The sequence below is a fragment of the Lucilia cuprina genome, chromosome 4, assembly GCF_022045245.1.
Source record: "Lucilia cuprina isolate Lc7/37 chromosome 4, ASM2204524v1, whole genome shotgun sequence".
Lineage (NCBI taxonomy): Eukaryota > Metazoa > Arthropoda > Insecta > Diptera > Calliphoridae > Lucilia > Lucilia cuprina.
This window is the reverse complement of record NC_060952.1, coordinates 85,607,466-85,632,451: the sequence shown is the minus strand read 5'-3', so window position 1 is coordinate 85,632,451 and position 24,986 is coordinate 85,607,466. Positions and strand designations below refer to the sequence as shown.

General features: G+C 27.5%; 2 long non-coding RNA genes across 3 annotated transcripts; one reads left to right on the top strand and one right to left on the bottom strand.

The window, feature by feature from the left end:
- The first annotated feature begins 742 nt into the window (after window positions 1-742).
- Window positions 743-24,948, top strand: LOC124419305. Of its 2 annotated transcripts, none has more exons than XR_006940469.1 (3): window positions 743-890; window positions 5,252-6,340; window positions 24,782-24,948. It is a non-coding gene; the product is annotated as an uncharacterized LOC124419305 (long non-coding RNA). The 2 variants fall into 2 exon arrangements; XR_006940468.1 differs by lacking the exon at window positions 743-890 and adding an exon at window positions 897-1,398.
- LOC124419306 lies at window positions 14,520-15,345 on the bottom strand. The gene is made up of 3 exons (XR_006940470.1): window positions 15,076-15,345; window positions 14,958-14,986; window positions 14,520-14,842 (listed from the first exon to the last, which is right to left on the bottom strand). It is a non-coding gene; the product is annotated as an uncharacterized LOC124419306 (long non-coding RNA).
- Window positions 24,949-24,986: the final 38 nt, after the last annotated feature.

Here is a 24,986-nt window from a genome sequence, read left to right as displayed (position 1 = left end):
ATTTTAAAAATATAGAATTCTGTTTGTATATTGTAATTTTTTTTAAATTTCATAAATTTTTTATATTTTTACAATTCTATATAATTATAAAACTAAACATTTATTAACAACTTAAATATTGATGATAATCTGTAAATGTTCTCTAATAAAAGCTAAGACAAATATTTACTAACGTCAGCCGCGGCAATTGTAATTATTGTTTTAAGTAAGTAATCTGTAAAGTAGGTAATACAGTGCAATTAATAGGTTGGTGCAGTTTTTTATTTACAATAATTTTACCTCTATTCGGTTTTCCTTTGAAAATTCTATTACGACAATTTTTCTTTCATTCTCTTTTTCAATAAGAATTGGGCTAAAAATCACACTTTCAAGACAAATTTAATAAGCCAAAAATGGAGGTACAAAAGAGCGCCAGTCTATACACTGAAACTTTCTGGCGAATTTCGAACTTCTAGCCCATACATAGTAAAAATGTGCATAAAGACACGCGACCGCCTAGGTCCCATAAGAAATACACGTGTTTATGTGACGAGCACACCTGTAAGGTGAAAGCAAGTTACAATTTGTGAAAGTAATTCTATGTGGTTTCAATAAATGTCAATTTTTTTCATATGTGATTTGACATTAACAAAAAGACTTCGACAAATATTTTTCTTGCTGAATATCGCCGACAAACATAAACAGCTACGTCGTCTGACAGCAAAAACTTCGACGGCTTGTAATTAAGTTTTCAGCTGTGTATTAAAAATATTTAACGATATGGCCACTCTGTGAGTGGCTATATCATTGACAGTTGTGTCTGCTGATTTTGCATTGTGGTAGATAAATTTTGTATTTTTCGGTCTTTAAAGACCAGAAAAATTTTAAAAACTATTAAAAAACAAACGACGGTAATAATAAATTATTGAAATTAATAAAGAAATTAAATTTAAAAGCAAGAAAGTGTAGTTATATTACAGAAAAAAAGTTAATAGAAAATTTCTACTTCCTCGTTTTTTCATATTTCTTTTTTTTTTACTTGGGTCACTTTTTTTTCTTTGCTGTGGTTCGATATATAAGTTTGATGTAACAACAACAATAACGTTGTACACCAAAAACGGAGTGTTTTATTATTAAATCCCTAAAAGAGTAAAAGAGATGACGCTAGTGTTGTGAATAAAGAAAAGTGTTGTACATACAGAAAAATTACTAAGATATTTTGTGAAAAAAACGAAATGAAAATTCAATGGAAAACAAGTGTATAAAAGAAAAATTTATAAGAAAAGAAATCTAATAAATTTAAACTTAAATATAAAGTACTAGAAGTTGTTTTTATAAAATATTAAAAAAAAATTATGTGTTAAAAGTGTTTGTAAAATAAATTAAAAATTAATATTGGGCTACCGGCTTTATAAAGTGGTAACTATAATATGTATTGTCTATCAATGGGATTTTATGTTTCTATTTATTCTTTTTTGTGAGCTATGACTTAACATTTTCTTATATTGTTTATTAAATTAAAAAAAGAAATATTTAAAAGAGTTTTTATCTATTAAATGTGATAAATAATTATTTAGATTGTTTTTTTTTTTTTAGAAAATAATATATTTTACTAAAATGTGTTGATAGAAATTGTCATTTTTTTTCGCAACACTGGTTGCTGATTTGTGAAGTGGCAACTCTTGGTTTTAGTTAAAGTGTTACCAATTGGAGGTTTTAATTTAAATTCCTATTTTATTTAAAGAAATTTTCCTTAAAAAGACTTATTGTTAAGAAAACGTGTGTTATTTTAAAAAATTATTTTTTTCACACAATAATGGAACAAAAATGGAACAATACTTTTCTGCTTTATTCAGGTCCAAAGGTTATAGGGCTTCATTGTTTTGATAATAATTTAACATATTGCGATTACAAATTATTAAACGTGATGGAGTTATTAATGGAGAGGTCTTTAAAAAAAACTTTCTCTAAAATTTTATCGTAACATACAAGTTTGAAAGGTTTTTTTCATTCGAATCGAGTTACAAAGTAACCACACAAATAACAATTTAAAAGACATTTCGGGAAATTTGGAATATATTTAGACAAAGGATGAATTAAATTTCTTATTTGATATCAATTTTTATGGGCTGTAGCCATCGGCAGACTTTTATTTCCACGTATAAACAGTTTTCATCTCTCGAGTAATCAACTTTTTGTCAAAAAATTCGAATTTTAACACAAACTTTGAAAAAGAAGTCAAAAGTGGATATGTCACAACTTCCAAAAAGTAAAACTTAGAAAAAAATCTTAAAAATAAATTGCAAAAATTTTCCTGTTTTGTGTTATTCTTGGAATAAAGATTGAAGTACACAACATGCGTCATTTAGATATTTCTTTTCATGTTATTTAACAAATCTTGAAAGTTGCTTAAATTTTCGCGGCAGATTGTTACAAACTACAGAGTGTAACTTGTTAAATTGAAAATAAATCTATTTCACCTTTTTTTGAGATAAGTCTATACGCTTTTCCGCGTGTTGTATACATCAACAGTAATAATTTTATTGTTAAAAAGATATCGTTTACTCCATTATTAAGTAAGAAAAAAGTCGAAAAATTCGATTTTGTAAATAAAAGTAGAAAAATTACTTAAAAAACATGGAAAGTCGAAAAGTCGCTGATTTTTGTAAAGATTGTAAATATTACATACTTAGAGCCTTATGCAAAAACGATTACTAAAATTAACAATAATTTACTACACACTTTTTCCATATAAAAACAGGTTTTAACTACCATTGCTTGTTTTTGGATAAGGCGGTTAAATGTTATTCCCATCAAAATACATGACACAAATAAGAAATATTGTTTTGGTAAAAATCTAAATCTGGCAACTCCTTTTTTTAGTTAGTGTTGAGTAACTTGAACAAAAGAGCATAACACACGATTAAGAGAGGGTTTCGTATTAATTTTTTAGCATAGAAAGAAAATAAGTGTAAAATGTTGGAAAAAAGGAATAAGTGCAGAAAGAAAATAAACTACACCCCTGACGAATGTCTGACTGACTGCCGTGTGTGAAAAGTTATAAAAAAATTGTTATTAAATTAATATAAAAACTAAAAGATACAACTTTAAAATAAAGCTAAAGTTTTAAACTAAAAAAGTATAAAATAAAAAGAAACAAAAGGTTACTAAAGCAAATAAAGCAAAAAAGATCAGCAGCAGACTTGTGTTGTAGTTTTTTTTCATTTAACAGTGGCCTAAATTTTTTCATAGTGTCTATAAGAATTATTAGTTTTACACAGATGAATTAAATGGGAAAAACAAAAGAAATATGAATAAAAAAGTGTGGTTTAATATAAGAAACACCTTTAAAGTTTGATTGTAATTAAAAATACTTTAAAATTGTTTAAAACTTAAAGAAAAACGAAAATAATTAATAAAATCACACACTTTTGAAAATCAATGAGCAATCATACACTTTCATACGTGTATTACATATGTACATACTCAATCACTCATACTCATATTTATATACATACATTGAGAAGACCCCTTTGGTAAAAGTTTTTTTTTGTCATACGCTCTTTTTTTTTGTTAAGTTTCGCTGGCCTTATAGTTATCTCTGTTTTTCTTGTTTGGTAAGTGTTTATATTTAGCATTGTGTTGATTTATTAAAGTCACGCCTGTCTCGCTTTCTTATTGAAAGAAAAGCAACAACAACAACAACAAAAAAAACACTGCAAAATGAAATGTCAAAACATAATGAGTACCATTATTTTGCTTCTTGTTTTTTTGTTTTGGGTTGTTTTCTCTCTTTTGCTCATTAGCTGTCACAATTGTTTTGAGTGAACTCTTAAAAGTGTGAGAATTTGTATAAAAAAAACAATAACAATAAGAAATTAATCTCTTTTAATTGAGTATTTATGAGTTATTTGACTCTTTCAGGTGTTTTAGTTTATTTTTAGATTTTCTTAATAAAAAACACAAATTTATTGAAAAACTTTAATATTATTAAAAATATTAATGATTATAATAAGTTTTTCTTTTGGAAATTTTTCAATTAAAATATTTAATCACTTCAATTTTGCCGAATTCTTCTTTGGGAACTACAAAAATGTTTTGTAGTAAAAAACCAAAAAAAAAACTTATTAAATTGAAAATAAATAAATTATTAAATTTTTATTCTTCTTTCTCTTTAAATTACCTTTTTTATGTTTGCTTTATAAAATTATTTTTCTTCTGAATTGTGCACTTAAAATTTTGTCATTCACATGAAAATGTTAGCACCTTTGAACGAACAGCTTTTGTTAAGGAAAATTACTATAATTTTAAAAATACTATAAAAAACATTTTAATTTGTCTTTTATAGAAATATTTAACAATTTTTATAATTTGTATGAATTAAATTTAGATTTTAGATATTTTCTTAACAAGATTATAGACAAGCTCTCGACGAGATTATTAAGTAGGTTTTCGACAAGACTATAAAGTAGTTTCTTGACAAGACTACAGACTAGTCTCTCTACTATACTATCGACTAAATTGTACTGCTTGACTAGATTATAGAATAGTATCTCGAGTATTCTCTAGACTATATTATAAACTAGTATTTACAGACTATGCTGTAGACTATTTTTTCGACTTTAGTATAGACTTGCCTCTTGACTAGATTATAAACTAGACTCGACTAATCATAGAGAATAGATTATAGACTAGACTATCGACAAGTCTCACGAGCCGACTATAGACTAGTGTCTCGACTAAACTATAAAATAATCTCTCGACTAGACTATAGGCAAGTTTTTCAACAAGACTAAAGACAAGTATCTCTCGACTTAAGTATAAACTAATTACCCATCTAAACTTTAGACTAGTTTTTCGACTTGACAATATATAATTGGGTGGACTATATAAATAGTTCCTGACTAGATTATAGATTAGTCTTTCGGCTATATTATAGACTAGTCTCTCAACTAGACTTTAGACTATCGACTAGACTAGTCTCTCGAATAAAGTATAGACTAGGCTGTCGGTTAGACTATAGATTAGTTTCTGCCTTGCTCTTAGCTAGATTATAGACAAGTCTCTAGATCTAGCATCTAGACTTTAGAAAAGTTTCTCAAATTTTATAAAGAATAGTTTCTCGATAATTCTAGATTAATAGCTTGAATATTCTTTTGCCCACACAAAAAAATACCCTCTCGATTTAAAAGTTAAAATATGTTTAAAATCTACTCTAATCATTTTATTAAGTTAATAATCGTTTTTTTCATTTTCTCACATTTTCTTCTAGCATTTATGAAATATTTTCATGGCAGTACTTTACCTACTCATCACACCTTTACAAAAACAAACAGAAAAGGGCCTCAAGTGCAATTAACTCTCCATAAGAAAAATCACAAAATTAAAGCAAGAAAACGCCAAAAATAAAAAAACGCCGAACACGTTATACAAACAAAAAAAATAATAATAAAAATAATCAAGTGTAAATAAATCCTGTATTAAAAAATAAATTATTACGTGAATTGAACATGTTTAATATAAATAACATAATTTTCATATTTTTTTTGCGTTAAATTTTAACTTATAAAAATTAAATAATATACTCAACATTATATAAAGTGTGGTCAGCCGTTTTAACGCTAACATTGTGTATATAAATAAAAAAAAGAAAATAAATGTCTACTTTTTAAAATCCTTAAAGCAAAATAAAAAAATAAATAAAATAATTACTCTTCATTATACTAACAACAATACTACTAAAAAGAACTACAACAACATAAATAGAAAAACAAACGACCAATTTGACACATCGTACTCTAAATAATCAGTACAACAAGTGTAAAAAAAAAACAAACACAAAAAGACAAACAAACAAAATTACAGCAACAACAAAACAAGTGAAGAAAAAAAAACTAATAAAAAAGTGTTTTTTTTTTAGAAGAAAGTGCTTGTGTTTTTGAAAAAAGAATTAAATAAACTTCATTATTTTCTTTTTAATATTTAATAAATGCATTTAATTTTTATCCTATAGTTTATTAAAGAATATATTTAAAAAAATAAAAGAAATTTTCTAAACACTTTCATGCAAATGTCACTTAACAAATGAATGATTGTAGTAGCAGTTATGGGTTTAACAATTCACAGTGAATGACAGTAAACCTTTAATAGTGAAAAATAAACAAAAACTTAAAAACAAAAACAAAACAACGTTATCTATTTTATTATTTTCTTCTTCGCTCTTCTTTTTTTCGAATATTTTTTTTTTTGTTGCTGAAACCATTTCTCATCATAAATATAGACGTCGTCGTTAACGTTATCGTTGATTTTTTGCTGTGGTCGTTGTAAACGAAATGCAACGACGTGAACCACGACAATCAGGGTAAGTTTTTTATTTATTTTTATTTATATATACATTTTATTTTCTATTAATCTTTGCTCTGTTTAAGTTTTATTTAAAAGAAATATGATTTAATATGTTATCTTAACTAAATATAAATCATTTAAATCAACAATTGCAACTTGTCATATAATACTTGTTGTTTATTTACTTGTCAAATATTAAAGTTTTTTAAAAAAAAGTAATTAATGAAAGTTTCAAGGTTCAAAGTTTCTAAGAAAATGATGTAGTGATTTGTCTTAAAAAAAAAACAATTTAGTTCATTGGTTTCTAAAACCGTCCATCTTTCTGTTTGTAGTAGGTATTTAAAATTTTTTAGTTTATCACTAAATTTTGTTAACAATTTATATTAGTTATATTTAATCATCATGTTTCCATGTTTTTTTTTCTTTTTGATAACTATTAATAATTTTGTTAACATTTTTTTATGAGCTCTAGAACTTATCTGTGCTTACCGACTACATACATATGTATGTACATAAATTATCTTTAAGCACTTCGTATTTTTTGAGTTATAAAAAGAAAAATACTTTTTATAATACATTTTTTTATTACGTGTTTTATAGATGAAGACAAATTCTCAACGATATATCTTTATTAGAATTTAAGGATTTTAACTAACACTAAACTATCGATTTAACATGACTCGACTGGAGTATAGACTAATTTCTCAACTAAATTTTAGACAAGACTTTCGACTAGATTGTAGATTATAGTCTCTCAACTAGACTATAGACTAGCTTTTAACAAGATTATGGACTAGTTTTAGGACTAGATTATAGATTAGTCTTTAGACTAGATTATAGACTAGATCATATACTATTTTCTCCTCTTAACTATGGACCAACTTTGAGACTGGAGAATGGAATCGCATCTCGACTAGACTACCAAAGAGAAGTAGAGAATAGTCTTTAGCACAGATTATATACTATCAGCGCGACAAGTCTCTCGATTAGACACTAATGTTGAGACTAGTCCTACGAATAGACTAAAGACTGGTTTCTCGATTAGACTATCTACAGAACCTAATATAAGAGACTAGTCTTTAGGCACGTCTCTTGATTAGACACTAAAGTAGAGACTAGTCTTTCGAATAGACTTAAGACTGGTTTCTCGATTAGACATCTACAGAACTTAAGATAAGTTTATCATCTAGAATATATAATAATCTTTCCATTTGATTAAAAACTTGGATACAACCGGTGCGGTGACAAGATTATAAACTAGTTTCTCAATTAGACTATGGGCTATTCTCTCGAGTAGACTATAGACTCACAACCTCTCTCGAAAGTCAGTCTCAGACTAGTCTCTCGACTAATCTACAGACTTGTCTGTCGACTAAACTTCTGACTAGACTCTCTTAACTAGTCTATAGACTATTCTCTCAACTAGCCTATAGACTAGTCTCTCAACTAGCCTATAGACTAGTCTCTCAACTAGCCTATAGACTAGTCTCTCAACTAGCCTATAGACTAGTCTCTCAACTAGCCTATAGACTAGTCTCTCAACTAGCCTATAGAGAGACTAGTCTCTCAAGTAGTCTATAGACAGGCTAGTCTCTCAAGTAGTCTATAGACAGGCTAGTCTCTCAACTAGTCTACATACTAGTTTCTCCACTAGTCTACAGACTAGTTTCTCCACTAGTCTACAGACTAATCTCTCAACTAGTCTTCAGACTAGTCTCTCATCTAGTCTACAGACTAGTCTCTCAACTACGCTATAGACTAGTCTCTCAACTAGTCTACAGACTGGTCTCTCAACTAGTATACAGACTATCTATCAACAAGTCTTCAGACTAGTCTCTCATCTAGTCTACAGACTAATCTCTCAACTAGTATACAGACTATCTATCAACTAGTCTTCAGACCAGTCTCTCTTCTAGTCTACAGACTAGTCTCTCATCTAGTCTATAGACTAGTCTCTCATCTAGTCTACAGACTAGTTTCTCATCTAGTCTACAGACTAGCATCTCATCTAGTCTACAGACTAGCATCTCATCTAGTCTACAGACTAATCCCTCAACTAGTCTTTAGACAAGTATCTCAACTAGTCTCCAACTAGTCTATAGAAAAGTCTCTCAACTTGTATTTCAAATAGTTTATAGACTAGTCTCTCTACCAGTCGCTCTACTAGTCTCTCTACTAGTCGCTCAACTAGTCTTTCATCTAGTCTACTGATTACTCTCTTAAGTCTTGAATACTCTTAACTCATGGAAATATTATAGTCTAGAATCTAGACCATAACTTTGTCGATCAGGGGTTTAGAATCTAGATCCCTGATCGGCAAAGAGCTTTATTAAGAGCTTTCTTGCACTCTTAATTTTACACGCATGTATGCTTACACATATATAAAAAACTATTTAATCCAGAGAACTTATTTTTTACTCTCTGCCGATGTAGACTCTAGATGATCGACTGGATTTTTTTTTTTTTATTTTAAATCTTTCCAACAAGAACATTGTTAAATAAAATCTACACAAACAATTTGATACATTGCGTAAATTTTCAACCCTCTCATCACACACATATTACCCCACACTGTGATTACCCCTAATATACAACGAATAAACCAATACATTTTTAGTGTTGCCTCTTTCCAATTCCACACACAATTTTTAACTTGGCAACAGAATTTAGTTTTATTTTATTAGATTTTTTCATCCTTATGGCTAAAGTATATTTATTTATTTGATTTTATAACTTACAATAGGTACTAACTAAAAGGAGAAAAAGTGAAAGTTATTTAAAAAATATACAAAAATGTTCTTGCTGCTGCCCGTTTTTTTCTCCTTCTTTCAGCTGTCAAATGCAAATAAAAGAACTTCGTGTAACACTATAAAAAATTTTTCTTTTTTCATAAAAACCGCACGACAAAAATATTGCGTGCAATAAGATATAAAATAAAACTTTTTTTATGTTGCCATTTTGTAAAAATATTATAGAAAAAAAAGAAATATATAGTGTGTAAATAATATGGATTATCGATACAAATTATTTATGGTCTCTTAGGTTTTATGTACAAAAAAAGAAAAACAACAACCTTTAAGAACTAAACACTTAAATAACAAAATAATAATAGAAAAAAAACAAAGAATAAAACAGACGTTAGAATTCATTTCAAAAGAGCTATGACGTCATTAAATCAAATATAATTTGAAATTGACACTAAATTCTTATATTTTTCTTTTTTTTTATTTTCTACTTACGTGGGTGTGTGTTATTAAAAGTTTTATTTCATGAAATAATAATAAAATAAAACACATGAATATAAAATTGAAAATATAAAAATCTTTAAGAAATTTATTCAGACAATAGAAATTTTATATGTAATATAATGTATGTTTTTATATATGTATGTACATGTGTATAAATTATTGTTTGCAAACAAGGAAATGGAAACTGACCTATATATTCTTGAAATTTTAAAAACACAATTACTTTTTTAAGGAGAAGAAAAAACGCTAAAATTGTGAATTTATACAAAGATGACAACACTGACTTTACCAAATTAGTAAAGTTTAAACAAGTTACCAGATAACTTAAAAACTTTTCTTAAAAGTTGCCATCTGAACAATAAAATGTTTGTTTACAAGGAAACCATTACTTGTATACTTTTTAGTTTATCTTATTTTAAATGAAAACTAAATTATATGTTATATCTAGTATTTAAAACAAAAAATGAAAATCAATTGAAATAAAGGAAATCAATTGCTTTAAATATTACATACAACTACTATTTGCGCAATAAGAGGTGTTTTTGTACATTTTGTTTTTTTTTCGAACAAGTTCAAGGGGTTTTGTTTTAGGGGGAGGGGTTGTTTTCAAAATATAATTCTATTTGTTGCCTTGACTAAAGCCAATTTTCTGTTTGCAAATATTGTGTTTTTTTTTTGTTATTTATTTACGTACATTTTAAAAGTGTTAAAAAAAAGAAACATTGTTTTAAATCATTTAGTAAAACTTTTTTAATTAAATTAGAAATTAGTTTTTATAAGGAATTGTGTAGCAATCAGATTGGAAAAACTGGACTATAGACTAGAATGGACAATAGAATATACATATGCACTATAAACTGGATTATAGATTAGACTATAGACTAAACCATAGACTAGACTAGACTATAGTCTAGACTATAGACTAGAGCAAAGACTAGACTATATACTAGACTATAGACTAGGCTAGACTATAGACTAGAGGATGGACTAGACTAACCAATGGACTAGACTTGACGATGGACTAGACTAGACGATGGACTAGACTAGACGATGGACTAGACTAGACGATGGACTAGACTAGACTATAGTATAGACTATAAACTAGACTATGGACAAGACTATAGACTAGACTATAAACTAGACTATAGACTAGACTATAGACTAGACTATAAACTAGACTATAAACTAGACTATAGACTAGACTATAGACTAGACTATATATTAGACTATAGACTAGACTATAGACTAGACTATAGACTAGACTATAGACTAGAATATAGACTAGACTATAGACTAGACTTTAGACTAGACTATAGACTAGACTATATACTAGACTATATACTAGACTATAGACTAGACTATAGACTAGACTATAGACTAGACTATAGACTAGACTATAGACTAGACTATAGACTAGACTATAGACTAGACTATAGACTAGACTATAGACTAGACTATAGACTAGACTATAGACTAGACTATAGACTAGACTATAGACTAGACTATAGACTAGACTATAGACTAGACTATAGACTAGACTATAGACTAGACTATAGACTAGACTATAGACTAGACTATAGACTAGACTATAGACTAGACTATAGACTAGACTATAGACTAGACTATAGACTAGACTATAGACTAGACTATAGACTAGACTATAGACTAGACTATAGACTAGACTATAGACTAGACTATAGACTAGACTATAGACTAGACTATAGACTAGACTATAGACTAGACTATAGACTAGACTATAGACTAGACTATAGACTAGACTATAGACTAGACTATAGACTAGACTATAGACTAGACTATAGACTAGACTATAGACTAGACTATAGACTAGACTATAGACTAGACTATAGACTAGACTATAGACTAGACTATAGACTAGACTATAGACTAGACTATAGACTAGACTATAGACTAGACTATAGACTAGACTATAGACTAGACTATAGACTAGACTATAGACTAGACTATAGACTAGACTATAGACTAGACTAGACTATAGACTAGACTAGACTATAGACTAGACTAGAGACTAGACTATAGACTAGACTATAGACTAGACTATAGACTAGACTATAGACTAGACTATAGACTAGACTATAGACTAGACTATAGACTAGACTATAGACTAGACTATAGACTAGACTATAGACTAGACTATAGACTAGACTATAGACTAGACTATAGACTAGACTATAGACTAGACTATAGACTAGACTATAGACTAGACTATAGACTAGACTATAGACTATATAGACTAGACTATAGACTAGACTATAGACTAGACTATAGACTAGACTATAGACTAGACTATAGACTAGACTATAGACTAGACTATAGACTAGACTATAGACTAGACTATAGACTAGACTATAGACTATAGACTAGACTATAGACTAGACTATAGACTAGACTATAGACTAGACTATAGACTAGACTATAGACTAGACTATAGACTAGACTATAGACTAGACTATAGACTAGACTATAGACTAGACTATAGACTAGACTATAGACTAGACTATAGACTAGACTATAGACTAGACTATAGACTAGACTATAGACTAGACTATAGACTAGACTATAGACTAGACTATAGACTAGACTATAGACTAGACTATAGACTAGACTATAGACTAGACTATAGACTAGACTATAGACTAGACTATAGACTAGACTATAGACTAGACTATAGACTAGACTATAGACTAGACTATAGACTAGACTATAGACTAGACTATAGACTAGACTATAGACTAGACTATAGACTAGACTATAGACTAGACTATAGACTAGACTATAGACTAGACTATAGACTAGACTATAGACTAGACTATAGACTAGACTATAGACTAGACTATAGACTAGACTATAGACTAGACTATAGACTAGACTATAGACTAGACTATAGACTAGACTATAGACTAGACTATAGACTAGACTATAGACTAGACTATAGACTAGACTATAGACTAGACTATAGACTAGACTATAGACTAGACTATAGACTAGACTATAGAATAGACTAGACTATAGACTAGACTATAGAATAGACTATAGACTAGACTATAGACTAGACTATAGACTAGACTATAGAATAGACTATAGACTAGACTATAGACTAGACTATAGACTAGACTATAGACTAAATTATAGATTAGACTATAAACTAGACTATAGACTAAACTATAGATTAGATTATAGACTAGACTATAGACTAAACTATAGATTAGATTATAGACTAGACTATAGACCAGGCTATAGACTAGACTATAAACTAGACTATAGACTAAACTATAGACTAGACTATAGACTAGACTATAGACTAGACTATAGACTAGAATATAGACTAGACTATAGACTAGACTTAAGACTAGACTAAAGACTAGACTATATACTAGACTCAAGACTAGACTATATACTAGACTCAAGACTAGACTAAAGACTAGACTATATACTAGAGTGTAGACTAGACTTAAGACTGGACTATAGACTAGACTTAAGACTAGACTATAGACTAGACTATAGACTTTACTTTATTAAATGTTTAGCTTAAGTCTACAAGTGTGTACTCAGTGTTGCCACACTTTAAATACTAATAATGACTGACAACACTAATGATTGGCTGCTTTAGTTGCCAACTAGTTTAAGCTAATCAAGATTTTGCTATTTAAGAATGTAATAAAAACCTAACTAAACGGTATTTAAAACTAAATATGTTTAATCTTTATTTAACAAACTGAATATTTCCTTAAAACAGAACAGAATGTCTTTGTTTTTTCTGTTATTCTTGTGCTAATCAACATTATTTAAACCATGTTATCTGTATAAACGTGTTTTAATGACCTCTTTTGGGTGAATGCAATAAAGAAGAAGAAATATCTCTTTATAAAACATCAAATAAATTAAAAAAGAAAATATAGAAATGATCACAGAAAAGAAAAAAATGAATAAATATAAAAGCAAACAAAAAAAAAAGAAAAACAGTTGGAGATATGAAGCAACAATTATTAAGCAAGTGAACCAGATTTTTGAGGTGTTGTTTTTGCCATTTTATAATATTTTTTTGTACGTTGTTGCGTTGTTTAAACCAATAGTAACTAAACCATGTTTTTTTTTGTATTTAGAGGTAATAAACGAGAGAACCAGGTTAGTTTAAGGTCAAATTGTATAAGCCACCAAAGATACCACATCACACGAAAATTACAATCACCACAAATAAAATAAATTGACGACAATATGTACCCAGTAGTTTTACTTAGACTCAATGTCTAATTACTCTAATAAGATCTGCATAACACTTTAGTGTTTCTTAGTAATCAACAGAGTAGACAATTGTCATATTTTTTCACCATAGGAGAAAGTTATCAATTGGCACGTTATTGTCTGAATTAAAATGTAATTTCTTCTTTCTTCTAGTACTGCATGGTTGAATGAAGGAAATTATTTAAGCCTGCAGAAGTAATATGTTTGAAAGTCATTCTTATAAGTGTAACTTCTGCTTTTCTCTAGCACTGCAGAGTTCTATTGACATTAGTGATTTACTTAACTTGCAGCAGCTTCATGCGATAATACTATTTTTTTCATTTTCAGTAAACGAGACTAAACGTTCTTTTTATTTTTAGATATTTTTTGATTCGTTTTCAATAACAATTTAATTTTACTTAAATTTACGACATTTTTTTTATTTAAACGGAAGATATATCCGTATTTTTTATTTCATTCGAGAATTTTTTAACTTTTTTTTATCTGCTAAATAAAAAAATCGTAATGATCATGATAAGTGCCAATAAATTTTAAGTAAATATTTTAAATACAGCAAAATAAAAGAGTGAAAATTATACCAAAAATTTATAAATTACAAAATTTTTGTTAATTTTTAAAAATATTTTTATTAAAAAAGTAATATTTACTTATAAGTATTGTGTGTATTTCTGGATTCAACCCTACAAGAACAGTGACAGTCATTTGATTGGTCATTTGACTGACACTAGTGAAGAACAATGTTTCTATCAAGTTCTTAAGGGCAATATGAAAAATTTGATGGAAACTTTTGTGTTCATGTGATCTTGCATCTCCCTTGCACTTATGAATTCTACCGATTTTAAAACATATATTTGAGCTGCTCACTCTTTTGCTTTTTACTAATCAAGGATGATGGAAATGTTAGTCATGATTGACTAATCATTCTTTATGGATATATCCATCACAGTTGACCAATCACACTTGATGAATTTATCCGTCAAATCTGCCGGCTATGCCAATTTATAATAAAACACAATTTATTAACATTTTAAGATATATATTTTTAATTTTATTAATATACATAGTAAGCAAGCAAATTAACTATCATTTCACCATTTTACATACCTCACAAAATGTAAAATCCTCCTATGCTCCTTTTAATTTGTGGAAATAAATTGTATGTAATGAAATGCATATAAATTTTGAAATATAAAAATTAAAAGTAAATATGTATTCATATTACCACAGATAGATTAAACTCCGAAATGTATATTCTCAGCTCCACTTCCTGCACCGTTTTTAAATTACAATAAATCTCTTTATAATTTTAGTCTTAAATTTTTTATTTTTTGCTTTTTGATCTTTTGTCTTTCGCTGAAATAATTAATTTATGCGACGAAAACACAGCAACAGTTAAATGTAGTTGTTTCACTCTTTCATATGCAAATGAAACCCTTTATCACACATTGAGTACATCACAGTCATTTTGCCGGTCATTTGACCGTCATTATTGATGGAATTTTCCATTAACTATTTTTTTTAAGCAATTTTTAAAGAAAAATGTTGCAAGTGTGTTAGTAAAATCATTTTGTATGTGTTAGTTTCGGTCATACATTTCTTGTAGGAAACATAGAAAAGAGTGCATTAAAACTGTAATAATGTATCTGTGATTAAATACAACCCTGTTTTCAAACTCTCACGCAAGAACACAACTACTTTTTCTCCACCCTTCACATGAAAACTACTTTCTTTTACAACTCTGCTAAAGGAAAAATACACTGCAGCAAATACATGCTGCTTTACGCTGCCAAACATGTGAGTGAGTTTTGTTGTTATTGGGAATAACAACAAAAATAAACAAAGTGTTAAAAATACAATCAATTAAATTGTTATTTAAAATTAGATTTACTACTAACACCACTAAAATATTAAATAAATACACAAGACAAGTTGTATATACATATGTACAACAACGAAAAAAATTACCCACCAAATTATTTAAAATGTAAATCCTCGTGTTGTTTATTCTAAAACAACAATTTTAAATTTCATTTATTTATTTATTTGTATTTTTTCTTCTCTTTACGTTGACAGGTGGTCAGGTGTATGTATGTATGTATGGGTTTAATATGAATTACAATAACAGAATCTTTAAAATACAAACAATAAAATTGTTAAATGAATATAAATCTATTCAGACAAACTCAATCAAGATTAAATTTAAAATATAAAATTTCCTCTAAAATCAATGAGAGAAAATCTAGCTGTAGTTTGTTTTTTTTTTGCAAACTAAACTTTCGATGAGGTCTTAGTTGCCTGCTAAAGCTGTTATAAAGAACAATTTAAAAAAATCTTAAGAGCAATTTTAAAAGTTTTTTTTTCGACTTTTTCAAGTCATATTTTATGCATTTTCACTTGTTACAACTATCTGTAATAAATATACCTAAATCAAGGTTGCCATATTAAAATAATTTTTCCAAGCTAAGAATATAAGTGATGCCAAGTATTTGTTGTGTTCCAACTGCTTATAACTGCTTCAGATACATGGGGGAAAATTTAAGTTTATTTCTTATTTTTCAAGGTTTTATTTTTTATTTTTCTTTTCATGTATTTTTATTTGTTTAGTTGTCTGTTTCTTATAGATTTTCAAAGTCAATCATTACTCTAGTTGATTGACGTGGTTTTGTTTGTCACGCACTGTATGTTTAAACATACATTTTGACATTTATATTGTATTTTTTAAACTGTCTTACCAAAATGTTTTTTGTTTTTGTTTTTATATAAAAATAAATAACAAAAATTTAAGGAAATGCAATAGATAGATAGATAGATAGATAGATAGATAGATAGATATGTAGATAGATATGTAGATAGATAGATAGATAGATAGATAGATAGATAGATAGATAGATAGATAGATAGATAGATAGATAGATAGATAGATAGATAGATAGATAGATAGATAGATAGATAAAGATATAGATATAGATAGATAGAATAATCACCCCTATCAACAATATTCAATATTCATTCCAAATGCGTCTAACCGTTATTACTTTATGTTTAAGCCTGCTTAAGCATTTGAGCTGAAAGAAGTCAGCGGCGCGCAAAATATAACCGGCGGCCAGCGGACGACAATTTAAGATGACTCGCGGAACGAACCACCCTCGAAGGGTAAAACTTCTATCGTGAACTTGTCGTGAACTATTCATTCACAATAGTTGATTTTGTTTGAAACAACAGTTCATTGTTTGCAAATTTCGTTACAAAAATCTAAGGGAACATATCTATTTCACATCAAATATTAACTGGGATAAATAAAATCTGTCTAAAAATATATGACATAAAAATTTTCCCAAGTGGGATCCGAACATTGGCTCTAATAAATATGCAATGTTTTGGAAATTTTTAAATATGTATGAATGACATATAACCTTAAAACGACGATTATAAATTGGAATTTAAACACAACATTGTATGATGAACATTACTTATATTACAACTACATATAGACAATATATCAACATTTATAGCTTTCTCTTATATAGATTTATTCTTTATAATGTCTGTCGTAAAAATTTGTTCTATTTATACTTTTATCGACATAGTTTTTTTTCTGACCCTTACGTCTCGTTTACTTAAATAGCTAAATGATTATGATGTTGAAAAGATGGTTTAGTTATATCAAAACGAATGTGAATAGATTGTAAAAATGATTGGATGGTTGAATGGATGGCTGGTTGGGTTGATTTTAGTTAGTTTTGTTCACTAAATGGGTTACAGTTAATTTTTTTTACATTTTGTGCATAGTCAATCGTTGCCATTTATACAATTTTTAAATTGACAGTCATTCATTGTAATGAGTAGTAATACATAGTTACTTGCTGCTTCTCTCTAGATGTCATTTATACATTATTTTCTTATTTTTTTATGTGTAGGCAGTTTTTGACATTGAAATTAAATTTGTTTTTTTATTTCAAGTGATAAACAGTTTTTTAGTAAAATTTTTTTTAAAGTCTTTTAATTTTAGTGATAAAAATTTCGAGGATTTATCGGAAATATTTTTAAAAATTAACGATTTTTGTAAACTTTTGTCATAAATTTAGATTTTAAAGCAACTTTATGTCTACACAATGTTGCCAATTATATTGAAGCTATAAACTTTAGACATTTTTATTATTAGTTTACACACCCTGTTTTGTTTGTTTTTTCTTTAATTTTGATTATTTTTTCATTGAACACTATATAATAATAATTTGTTCTTATCATTCTATTCATTATTTTTATGTTTGATTACAACAAATCAATAAATAAATAAATATAGGTAAATATTTAGTTAATGTTTAATTATAATTAGTATATAGGTAGGTTCCTTCCATTTTCTTACTAACTGCAAAAATAAATATTTTTTTAATAAAATAATATATATTTGTAATTGTATTTAGCACATTTTTGTGCAATCTCAAACTCTCTCTAATTTCATATGTTCTCACTATTTGCAATTACTTGACTTTTGTCATAATACTCTTTCTATACGAACATATCCATGAAAAATAATTGAATAAAACAAAACGTCATACATTATGTTTGTGTGTATATGCATTCAGACATGAATGTATGTATATATGTTAGTTTGAATGATTGCGAATAGCTTTGCCAGATTTGCAGACTTTATGTCAGTGAAAGAACGAATTAATCGGATACACTGTTTTGAAGTGAAGCATTTAATAAAGATAAAAGGAAATAGTAAATGAACGAGACATTCCTTGGACTATAAAATGGGCAAAGAAAAATTGTCCAACTACTTTTGTTTTAAATAGATTTAATATCAAATATATATTAGATTTTAAAGAACACATTTGTTCTTGACAATGTTAACATTTGGATTTTGGTTGATAGTGGAGGCTTATTCTCAGGATTCTCTTTTCGTTTCTTCACGTCTAATCTAGATTAAGGATATATGTTTTCATTCGCCTTATTATTATATGACTTACTTTTATGCAATCCGTGGACTTTAAAGTATGGTACGATTCAAATCTTTAAACATTTATGGCTTAGACCCGTCCAAAGAAAGTTCACCAAGACCTTAAGAGTGTAAGCACATTGTTGTGACACCTACAGATATATAGATAAATAGATAGATTGATAGATGGATAGATAGATAGATAAATAGATAGATAGATAGATCGATAGATAGATAGATAGATAGATAGATAGATAGATAGATAGATAGATAGATAGATAGATAGATAGATAAATAGATAGATAGATAGATAGATAGATAGATAGATAGATAGATAGATAGATAGATAGATAGATAGATAGATAATGAAAATGTCTAAAAATCGTGTGAACTTTTGCTTTGGAACGATGTCAGAAGAAACATTTCTGGCAATGTTGCCAAATGTTGTAAAATCTGACAATAGTGCAACACAGGTGGCATGTCATACTATTCATGGACGTTATGATACACCCAAAAATGTCATAGTGTTCACATCTTAATTTCCATGTCCACGGACTCTTATCATTTTGATTTCCATTAAAAAGGGTCCTTGATAGCGGGCTTTTGGCCGGGCGCAGAAGTTTTAGATTCTGTGGTATTTCGAATACCGGCTTCACCTTTTTATACCCTTCACCTGCGTGAGAAGGGTATATGTAAGTTTGTCATTCCGTTTGTAATTTCTATAATATAATTTTCCGACCGTATAAAGTATATATATTCTGGATCCTTATAGTTAGCGGGGTCGATTAAACCATGTCTGTCTATTGAAATCAATTTTAAGAGGACCCCAGATATCGGCAAAATCCGAATCTTCGATAATTCTGTTAAAAATGCTTTCGAGAAGATCGCTATTTAAAATCAGCAAAATCGGTCGGTAAATAACGGAGATATGAGCAAAAATCCGAGACAATCTCTGAAAATTTCATGAAAAAATGTCATATTTTTCATGCTTTGTTAAATAAGCAACAACAACACTGTACTTTATGACATTTTAGTCATAGACCGTGTGACACTTTTGAAATTGTCATATAAATCAAGTGTTTCTTAATGTCATTCATAAACTAGATGCGCCCATAGACTTGTCTACTCCATAGTTTAAATTTTATTTAATTTTGATTTTTTTTAATAAACACATCTGGCAACTACAATTTAGTTTGTTCGCTCTTGAGGAAGCAAGCAAAAAAACAAAACCACTCACACTAACACTCTCCCATATGTTCAAGTTAAAACAAAAACACAAACAAAGTCACAGTCACTCACTTGTAAATTGCTTTTTTTCTTTTGTTTTTTTGCTTTTATTTAGTTTTTGTTTTCAGTACGTTTTCGATCGTTAACCGGAGTAGATTTGTGAGCTTTAATAAGAAAAAAACACAATTTTCAACGTGTTAACGTCTTTTTTATAACAATTTTTATTTTGTGCTTTAGGCTTGAATTTTTTTTATTTGAGTTATAAATATATATATGAATTTCTCGTGATACCAATATATAAAAAAAACCGAAAGAAAAATAAGTTTTTTTTGTTTTACTTTTAAATGTCTGCTACTTCTACTAGCTCTAAAAATATCTAAAAAAAAATCTACACGTAGTAGATAATAAAGTGATGTCGTATATGAAATAGAAAAAAAATATATATAATAATTTATAATATATCCATCCATGCTAAATATAATATATTAACAAAAAAAGTAATCAACAATATTATAAATGTGTGAGACGACCACTACGTCAGAGAAAGAAAAATAAATCATCAAAGTTTTTAGTGGAATGAAAAATAAATATTTTTATTAAAAAAAAAAAAAAAATAAAATATCAATTGTTAACATTTTGGAAAAATTAAATTTAACAAAAAACTACGTTTACAATATTAAAATGTTAGTAGTGCCAAGGTGGAAAGTATACAAATTTATAACAATTTATAAAAAAATATATAAAAAAGATGTTTAATTAACAATAAAAAAGTGTTTTTTTTATATAATTTAAAAAAATCTTATCTTTTTCATTATTATTTTTTTTCTAAACATAATTGTGATTAATTACTTAAGAAAATATCTACTTAAGTTATCTATGTACATACAAGAGAAAAAAACCTTATGTAGTACTTTTTTTTTTGTTGTATTTGCCCCTGTCATTTAGTTAAACAGTCAGCGAACCAACCAACCCATACATTTATTAAAAAAAAAACATGTCTCTGCTTCCAAATATCTGTAAAAATGCTGTGGGTTTTTTCAGTTATTTACTCTTTTTCCAGTATTTTTTTTCAATGATTAACATTGTCAAGAATTTTTTGTTGTAGTTTTATTACTATTATTATATACTTCTTTATTTCTTTTTTGATTTTTATTTCATTTAGTTAGTTTTTATGAAAAAGTATTTAACAGTTTTGTTTAACTTAAAGTTTTTTCATAACTACATACAAACTTGTTTAAAATAGTTGTTGTTGTTTCATTTTATTGACATTCTGCATTCATCATTCATTCTCTTCTTGTTCTTCGCTGCGCTTGATTGTGTGCACTTCAATGCAATACATTTTATAAAGCAATTATTCTAATATTGTTGTTGGTTTTACTTGTTTTTAGTTTTTTCTCTCTTTTGCTCTCTTATTTTTCTTGTGCTCTTTTAAAATACTTGTTTTCCCTAAAATACATTGTACATATATTTTCATTGCATTGTGCATCAGGCATGGAAAATTTAGTATTATTACATTTAATAACAAAAATTGGGCATTCACATGGAAATGATAGCTTGGCATAAATATACAAAAAACTTATATGAACTTGATATGTAATCCAAACATTTTTTTCATTGATTTCCCTATAAAACTGTCCATTAAATTGTAATCCATTAGGACTTAGACTAGTCCATAAATTGGTACGAATGTTAATTCATTAACTAATTTACACATTACTTATCTACTCAATAGATGCAATAGCTTATAGTCTAGTCAGAAGTCTAGTCAGCAGTCTAGTCTATAGTCTGGTCTATAGTCTGGTCTATAGTCTGGTCTATAGTCTAGTTTATAGTCTAGTCTATAGCCTAGTCTATAGTCTAGTTTAAAGTCAAGGCTATAGTCTAATCTATAATCAAGTCTAGTCTGTAATCTAGTGAATAGAATAGTCTAAAGAATAGTCTAGTCTATAGTGCAGATTAAAGTCTAGTCTATAGTCCAGATGGAAGTCTAGTCTATAGCATATAGCCTAGTGTATAGTCTATTCTATTGTCTAGTTTATAGTCTATAGTTCAGTCAAAATTCTAGTCAATTGTCTAGTCTATAGTCCAATCTAAAGCTAGTTTATTTTCTAGTCTACTGTCTTGTCTATAGTCTAGTCTATTCTATATTCTATTGTTTAGTCTACAGTTTAGTTTATAGTCTATAGTTTAGTTTATAGTCTATAGTTTAGTTTATAGTCTATAGTTTAGTTTATAGTCTATTCTTTAGTTTAGCCTAGTCTATTATCAAGTCTACAGTATAGTTTATAGTATATTCTTTACTTTAGTTTAGTTTATAGTCCAGTCTAAATTGGTTTGGAGTCCAGTCTAAAGTCTAGTCTATTGTCTAGTTTACAGTCTAGTCTATTCTATAGTCTATTCTATTGTCTAGTCTATAGTAGAGTCTATAATCTAGTCTGCAGTCTAGTTTATAGTCTATTCTGTAGTCGTCTTTAATCTGGTATATAGTCTAGTCTATAGTCTAGTCTAATATCTAATATAGTCTATAGTCTGGTCTTTTGTCTAGTCTACAGTCTAATCTTTTGTCTAGTCTTTAGTCCAGATTAAAGTCTAGTCTAGTGTATAGTCTATTTTATTGTCTAGTCTATAGTGTATAAAGCTAGTCTATTTTCTAGTCTACTGTCTTGTCTATGGTATATAGCCTAGTCTATACTCTATCCTATTGTCTATTATATAGTCTATTCTTTAGTCTAGTCTATAGTCCATTCTAAAGTCTAGTCTATTGTCTAGTCTATAGTCTAATCTATAGTCCAGTCTAAAGTCTCTAGTCTGTTGTATAGTCTACAGTCTAGTCTATAATATATTCTATATTCTAGTCTATAGTCTAGTCTATAATCTAGTCAACAGCCTAGTTTATAGTTTATTTACTTTAGTCTGTAGTCCAGTCTTTTATCTGGTATATAGTCTACTCTAAAATCTAGTCTACTCTATAGTCTAGTCTTCAGTTTCTTCTATAGTCTTGTCTATAGTTCGCTACTAATCTATTCTATAGTCTGATCTATAGGTTAGGTGTTCAATATTTCTCAATCCGTTTTTTTCAGATATTGTGTTGAATGCATTTTAAAAACATGTTGAAAACACAAATTTATATTTTCAATTCTATTTATTATTTATTTTACATATTTTTTCACATCTAGCCATATTTTTAACATATGAAAAGAAAAAGACAGAGGAGTGACTAATCCATTGCTCCGTTTATGGTTCTTTTGTCATGTTTCTTGTTGTTGCTGTTGTCTGACTACCATTCATTTTTGTAATTTATCACTTCTTTACTCTCTTTATGAAGTATTTATTTCACTATTTCTCTCTGTAGAGTAGATTTTTTTTGCTTCCTCTTCTTGCAGTTTGTTTATTTTAACAAAAGTCTTTGACTTTTACAATCAGCTGGTAATTTTTTTCTTCTTCTGCTTTTCGTATAAATGTACCTTAATTTTTCTGGCTTATATGAAAAAATACACATTTTTTGTTTGTGTTAAAATAAAACTTGTTTATTTGTTAATGTATGTGTTAACCATTAAAAGAACAAAATTTAATGAAAAATATGATTGATTAGTTGTTGATTTTTTCCTTTAAAAAATAAAACTTTTTTATAATTTTATAAAATACAAGAGAGCCTTGTGTCTGTGCTAAAGGTTTTTTACCTTTTCATTGTTCTCAATACAAACAGGTTTTTCTTTCTTACAGGCTTTTATTTTTTTGAAACAAGTGTTTTTGTCTTTTTTTTAATATTTTGTTATTTCCGCTGTAAAAACTCTTTAATTACAATTAAACTTATATAGATATAGGTATTTTCTTTATTAACATTTTAAAAATATTCACATTAAAGCTATTCTTTAAATTTAACCAATTGGATATGTTTTTCCAATGAGAATTGTGAAATGTAATTCCCTCTTTCTTATCTTGAGGGAATTTTGCTTTATTATCATTTTTTCCTTTGCTATCTCACTGTGTACCTTTGTAAAATTAACAGAGGACATGTGTTTATCTGCTTCTTCTTTTTCTTAGTTTTTTTTTATAATGACGGCATTGGTGTTGCCCATTTTCTAGGAATTACATTGTTAAGGCAGGTTTTGTTAGTGATGCCAATAGTTTTGTAAGTTTGTTAAATGACTTAATTTCTAAAGGAAAACTTGTTTCTTTTACATAAAAATTCTAAAAAATTTTATAAAAATAAAGAATGTATTGTAAATATCTTTAGAAAACTGCAAAATATAAAGAAATGTTCCTAATAAATAGATAATTTTCGAAAAATTTTATAATAAATAAAAAGTTTCAACATTTCATAAAATGTTCATGAAAAATCGTGTATTAAATAGAAATTTTTGAAAATATTTTTGTAAAAAATGTTTTTATAGAAAATCCTTAAAAAAAAATCATCAAAAAAATTTGAAGAACTTTTTCCACAAATTAAAATTTGTATTGAAAATAGTTTACAATTTTGTCTAAAAAACAAAAATATAAATTTCTTTAAAATCTTTACATTAACAAGGTAGAAAATAAAATTCTTAGTAAAAATAAAATATTTTTCTTCAAATTTCAAACATAAATTAATCACAATTATTGTTAATAAAATTTAAAATATATATATTTTTACTAAAATCTATATTTAAATTATGTGTTTGTGTGTTATTCTTAAAAAAAATAAAATTTACAAAAAAGAAATTAAAAATTTATTAAAATTTTTATTTTATATATATAAAAAAAATCGATATCAATAAAGTTATGCCACATCTATATGTGTTGGAGTATAACCGCTCCATTAAGTTGTCATTGTGCCTGGAACACCATTTATAACCAATACACTCAGCCCAGTTTACAAGAAGCGTTATCAGAAAATCTTACAAAAGGATATCATCATAGTTGAGTATGTATATTATTTTTTAAAAAACTTTTTAATTTATTTTTTAGTTAAAATTTTATAACAT